Source organism: Chlorocebus sabaeus, chromosome X (assembly GCF_047675955.1).
Source record: "Chlorocebus sabaeus isolate Y175 chromosome X, mChlSab1.0.hap1, whole genome shotgun sequence".
NCBI lineage: Eukaryota > Metazoa > Chordata > Mammalia > Primates > Cercopithecidae > Chlorocebus > Chlorocebus sabaeus.
In genome coordinates, this window is record NC_132933.1 from 79,281,847 (window position 1) to 79,288,289 (window position 6,443).

Here is a 6,443-nt window from a genome sequence, read left to right on the forward strand (position 1 = left end):
CAGGGAAGCAGATAATTTAGTTAAAATGTTTTGGCCTAATAAGGAAACTGGGCAGGTGGGGATAACTAAAAAGGAGTGCGTAAAAGAATATGGTCCAAGTTGGCACCAGAATTGGGGAGTTTTAAGAGGTTTAGAAACCTGGCCGTCAATATCCACAACAGTTATGGAGGAAAGGGAAACAGGCCCTTGAAAAGAAGATAATGTGGAGTGGGTAGGCTCTGTATTGATTAAGAAGGGGACGGACTTACCCTCCACTGTGAGAGTTACCAGAAGCTCGGCGTCTGCAATGGTCTAAGTGGCTTCTGAGGTGATCGGGAAGCATCAGTCTTCAGCTGCTAAACCGAGAAGATCTGGGAAGGAGTCAGTCAGAGAGCCTTGGGCCAGAGTTCCAGGGGCTCTGGGAGTGGCTGCCAGGTGAGTTGAACAGTCCGATTTTCAGTGGGATCCCACACAGATGGGACATGGCTTAGGAGGAATCCCAGGCTGCAGGCATTCCTTGGCCCAGTGGCCAGATTTCCAGCATTTGTAGCAAGCTCCTGGGGGAGGAGGTCCTGGAGGAACCCCTGGCAGCTGCGGTTCAGGCGTTTGGAGTTCTTGTGTGCTGGAGATGTGGCTGGGGTTTGTCTCACAGTGGAGACAAGGAATTGCAACTCAGAAAAACATTGCTACTTGGCTGCCTCTATTATTGTACACCTTGAAGGCGAGGTTAATTAAGTCCTGTTGTGGGGTTTGAGGGCCGGAATTTAATTTTTGGAGCTTTATTCTAATGTCAGGAGCTGACTGGGTGATAAAATGCATATTTAAATGAGATGGCCTTCTGACCCTTCAGGGTCTAGGGCTGTAAAGAGTCTAAGGGTTGCTGCCAAATGGGCCATGAACTGGGCTGGGTTTTTCATATTTGATGAAAAAGAGCCTAAACACTAACTGATTTGGGAGAGGTCAGCCAAAGGAAATGGAGCATTAACCTTTACTATGCCTTTAACTCCAGCCACCTTTTAAAGAGGAAATTTCTGGGCAGGTAGGGGATGGCTAGTCATGGAATGAAACTGTAAGCTGGACCAGGTGTGAGGAGGGGAGGTGATAAAAGGATTATAGGGTGGGGGAGTGGAGGCTGAGGCTGAGGAAGAATTGGGACCTAGCTCAGCCTGGCAAGGAGCAGCCTGGGGAGGAGGGGAGAGGTCAGATGGGTCCATAAAAAAGGAAGATTGGAAAGATTCAGCGATGCTTGGGGTTGGGACTGAGGGGACAGGTGGGAGGGAAAGAAGGAAGATTTGGGATGAGTTGCATTGGGAACAGAGACTAGGCAGGGACCGATGTGTAAAAGAATGTCTGGACGTCAGTCACCTCAGACCGTTTGCCCATTTTATGACAAGAATTATTTAGGTCTTGTGGTATGGAGAAATCAAAAGTGCCATTTTCTGGCCATGTAGAGCCATTATTGAGTTTGTATTGTAGTTAAGCAGCATTGCAGAAGAAAATAAGGCATTTAGGTTTTAGGTCAGGTGTGAGTGGAAGAGGTTTTAAGTTCTTGAGAACACAGGCTAAGGGAGAAGGAGGAATGGAGGGTGGAATGTTGCCTATAATGAAGGAGGCAAGTCCAGAGAAAAGAGAGCGTAGAGACACGGAGAGAAGGGGTGGGGGTGCTTGCCCCCCTGGAAAGTGGAGAGAAAAGAGGGTAGAGACACAGAGAGAAGGGGTGGGGTGTTCTTGTTCCCCAGGAAAGTGGAAAATGGGTAGAGACACGGAGAGAAGGGGTGGTGGGGTGCTTGCCCCCCAGAAAAGCAGTGCTTGCCACTAAGGGTGAAGGACGAAGCTAGGCATCCCCGCGTGGTCAGACACCTCTGAAACGTGGGTGAATAATCAAGCAGACATCCCCGCATGATTAAACACGAAGGGAAGACTGTCTTCTTGAGTCCATGACTGGCGCTGGAGTTTTGGGTTCATGGATTAAACGCGTCTCCTGTCTCTACCAGAAAAGGAAAGGAACTGAAATTAAGAGAAGGGAGAGATTGAAGTGGTGCCAAGATTGAAAAGAGAAAACGGTTGAGGGATAGTGAGAGAGGTTGGAGAAGAGAGTGAAAACAGGCTGCTTACCCGATTTAAAATTGGTAAGATGTTCCTTGAGCTGGTTGGTCTGATGACCTGAGGTCGTAGGTGGATCTTTATCACGGAGCAAAGAGCAGGAGGACAGGGGATTGATCTCCCAAGGGAGGTCCCCCGACCTGAGTCACGGCACCAAATTTCACTCGCATCCATGTGAAGAGACCATCAAACAGGCTCTGTGTGAGCAACAAGGCTGTTTATTTTACCTGGGTGCAGGCGGGCTGAATCCAAAAAGAGAGTCAGCCAAGGGAGATAGGTAGGGATGGGGCCATTTTATAAGATTTGGGTAGGTAAAGGATAATTACAGTCAAAGGGGGTTGTTCTCTGGTGGGCAGGGGTGGGGGTCACAAGGTGCTCAGTGGGGGAGGTTTTGAGCCAGGATGAGCCAGGAGAAGGAATTTCACAAGGTAATGTCATCAGTTAAGGTAGGAACAGGCCATTTTCACTTCTGTTATTCTTCAATTACTTTAGGCCATCTGGATATATACGTGCAGGTCATAGGGGATATGATGGCTTAGCTTGGGCTCAGAGGCCTGACAATAATCCCTTCTCAGTTGTCCCCCAAAGTCTTAACTTGTTTCAGCCCCAACACACAAGATCTCAAGTCCAAATTCCAAAGCCTCATCTCAGACTCAAGTCGAGTTCCTTCCATCTATGAACCTGTAGAATCAAAATCAAGTTATTTACTCCCAAGATATAATGGTGGTACTGGCATTGGGTAAACGTCCCCATTCCAAAAGAGAGAGAGAATTCAGTCAAAAGAAAGGGCTAATAGGCCCCACACAAGTCTTAAACCCAACAGGATATTCATTGAATCTTAAAGCTCCAAAATAATCTCATTTGACTCGATGTCCTGCATCCAGGGCACACTGGTGTGAGGAGTGGACTTCCAAAGCCATGGGTAGCTCTGCTTCTGTGGAATTGCTGAATGCAGCTGACATGGCTGCCCTGATGGGTTGGAGTCCCAGTGCTTATGACTTTCTCAGGCTGAGGGTGCAAGCTGTGCTTACCTCTGTTGTTGTTGGGTCTAGAGGATGTCAGCCCCCTCTCACAGCTCCATTAGGTAGGCAGTGACCTGGTGGGGAGTCTGTGTGGGAACTGCAATGCCACATTTCCCCTCAGCACTGCCCTAGTAGAGGCACTCTGTTGCAGCTCCATTTCTGTGGCAAGTTTCTGCCTGGGCATCCATTCTTTCTCATACAACCTTTGAAATTTTAGGTGGAAGTTGCCGAGGCTCCTTTACTCTTGCATTCTTTGTGCCCAAAGGCTTAACACCACATGGAAGCTGCTGATTTACAGCTTGTGCCCTCTGAAGCAGTGTCCTGGACCCCTTTGAGTCAAGGCTGGAGCCAGAGCAGCCAGGATATGAAGAGCAGTGTCCTGAGGCTGAGTAGGATAGCAGAACCCAGGACTTGGTCCCTGAAACCATTATTTCCTGGTAGACCTCTGGGCTGTCCCAAAGACTTCTGAAATGCCTCCTAGTCTTTTTTTTTTTTTTTTAACTCATTGTCTTGGATATTAGCACTTGGCTCCCTTTTAGTAATGCTAATCTCTCTAGCAAGTGATTGCTCTAAAGCCTGCTTGGATTCTTTCTTTACCGCAGGGCTAATATGCACATTTTCTGAACTTATGCTCTGCTTTCCTTTTAAATATAAGCACTAACTTCAAGTCATTTATTTGCTCCTATATCTGATAACATGTTGTTATAAGCAACCAGGCTACAACTTGAATGCTTTCCTGCTTAGAAATTTCTTGTACCAGGGGCAACAGCTGCAGCGGCACCCCAGCCCCGTAGGATCCCTGGCGCCAGGCCACCCAGCTGTCAGCAGCATGCAGGGTAAATGCAAAGCACTGAAGTTGAATTTTGCAAATCCACCTTTCATATCTACAGCAAAGTTTACTCTGAATCCCAATCCTACAGGAATTCAAAACCCACACGTAGAGAGACCGAGATCACACAGCTTTGAGTTATCAGGAAAACTGAAGGTCTCTGCTGAACAACATTGGGATTTCACTGCAGAGGACTTGAAAAACCTTGGAGAAATTGGATGAGGAGCTTATGGTTCTGTCAACAAAATGGTCCACAAACCAAGTGGACAAATAATGGCAGTTGAAAAATTTGGTCAACAGTGGATGAAAAAGAACAAAAACAACTTCTTATGGATTTGGATGAAGTAAATCGGAGTAGTGATTGCCCTTATATTGTTCAGTTTTATGGTGCACTCTTCAGAGAGGGTGACTGATCTGTATGGAACTCATGTCTACCTCATTTGATAAGTTTTACAAATATGTATATAGTGTATAAGATGATGTTATTACAGAATAAATTTTAGGCAAAATTACTTTAGCAACTGTGAAAGCACTAAACCACTTAAAAGAGAACTTGAAAATTATTCACAGAGATATCAAACCTTCCAATATTCTTCTGGACAGAAATGAAAATATTAGACTCTGTGACCAGCATCAGTGGACAGGTTGTGGACTCTATTGCCAACACAAAAGATGCTAGCTGTAGGCCATACATGGCACCTGAAAGAATAGACCCAAGTGCATCGCGACAAGCATATGATGTCCACTGTGATGTCTGGAGTTTGGAGATCACATTGTATGAGTTGGCCACTGGCCGATTTCCTTATCCAAAGTGGAATAGTGTATTTGATGAACTAACACAAGTCATGAAAGGAGATCCTCCGCAGCTGAGTAATTCTGAGGAAAGGGAATTCTCCCCAGTTTTATCAAGTTTGTCAACTTGTGCCTTACGGAGGATGAATCCAAAAGGTCAAAGTATAAAGAGCTTCTGAAACATCTTTTTATTTTGATGTATGAAGAACGTACTGTTGAGGTCGCATGCTATGTTTGTTAAATCCTGGATCAAATGTCAGCTACTCCCAGCTTTCCCTTGTATGTTGATTGATATCGCTGCTACATCAGACTCTAGAAAAAAGGGCTGAGAGGAAGCAAAAGGTAAAGAATTTTCATCCCATATCACAGTGTTTTTATTGCTCGTCCAGACACCACGTGCAATAACATTGTTGTTCATTTCCATCATATCTGTATATTCCTGTCACCTGGAACGTGCAGCCTTGTAATACCCGACTGATCACACAGTGTTAGCGCTGGTCAAAGAGACCTCATCCTGCTCTTTTGTGATGAACATATTCATGAAATGTAGAAGTCAGTACCATCAAGTTGTTGACTGTGATTAGATCACATCTTAAATTCATTTCTAGACTCCAAACCTGGAGATGCAGCTACTGGAATGGTGTTTTATCAGACTTCCAAATCCTGGAAAGACACGGTGATGGATGTACTATATCTGAACATAGAGACTCATGCTTGAGTGAGAAGAGCTTGCACAGCCAATGAGACACATTGCCTCTGGAGCTGGGAGACAAAGGAGGAATTTACTTTCTTCACCAAGTGCAATAGCTTTACTTATGTGATATTTCGTTGCTTTACAGTTACAGTTGATGTTTGGGGATCAATGTGCTCAGCCAAATTTCCTGTTTGAAATATCATGTTAAATTAGAATGAATTTATCTTTACCAAAAACCATGTTGCATTCAAAGAGGTGAACATTGAAATATTGAGACAGGACAGGATGTGTTATTTTCTCCTTTACCAGTCTTACTTCGCATTGGGAAGACTCAGGAGTCTGCCACTTGTCAAAGAAGGTGCTGATCCTAAGAATTTTTCATTCTCAGAATTCAGTGTGCTGCCAAATTGATGTTCCGCCTGCCACAAACCACCAGGACTGAAAGAAGAAAACGGTACAGAAGGCAAAGTTTACAGATGTTTTTAATTCTACTATTTTATCTGGAACAACTTGTAGATAAGTTGGTCCTAAAGCTGATACTTTAGCCATCATAACTCACTAATAGGGAGAAGTAGCTAGTAGCAATGTGCCTTAATTGATTAGATAAAGATTTCTAGTAGGCAGCAAAAGATCAAATCTCAGTTTTTTCCTTCTTGCCATCACTGGTCCAGGTCTTCAGTTTCTGAATCTCTTTCCCTTCCCCTGTGGTCTATTGTCGCTATGTGACTTTTGCTTAATCCAATATTTTGCCTTTTTTTTTTATATCAAAAAACCTTTATAATTACCAGGGATGTTCCTTACCAAGGATTTTTAGCCCCAAATCTCTCATATGCGCTAGTGTTTAAAAGACTAAGAATAGTGGGGCCCAGTCAATGTGGTAGGTGATAAAGAGGCATCTTTTCTAGAGACACATTGGACCAGATGAGGATCTGAAATGGCAGCCTTTACGTTCATCACCTGCTAGAACCTCTTGTAGTACACCACCATTTCTTGGCATTGGAATTCTACTGGAAAAAATACAAAA

At 44.5% G+C, this 6,443-nt stretch overlaps 1 pseudogene; it reads left to right on the forward strand.

The window, feature by feature from the left end:
* Positions 1 to 3,897: 3,897 nt before the first annotated feature.
* Positions 3,898 to 5,261, forward strand: LOC103232189 (dual specificity mitogen-activated protein kinase kinase 4 pseudogene; annotated as a pseudogene).
* The last annotated feature ends 1,182 nt before the right edge of the window (positions 5,262 to 6,443 follow it).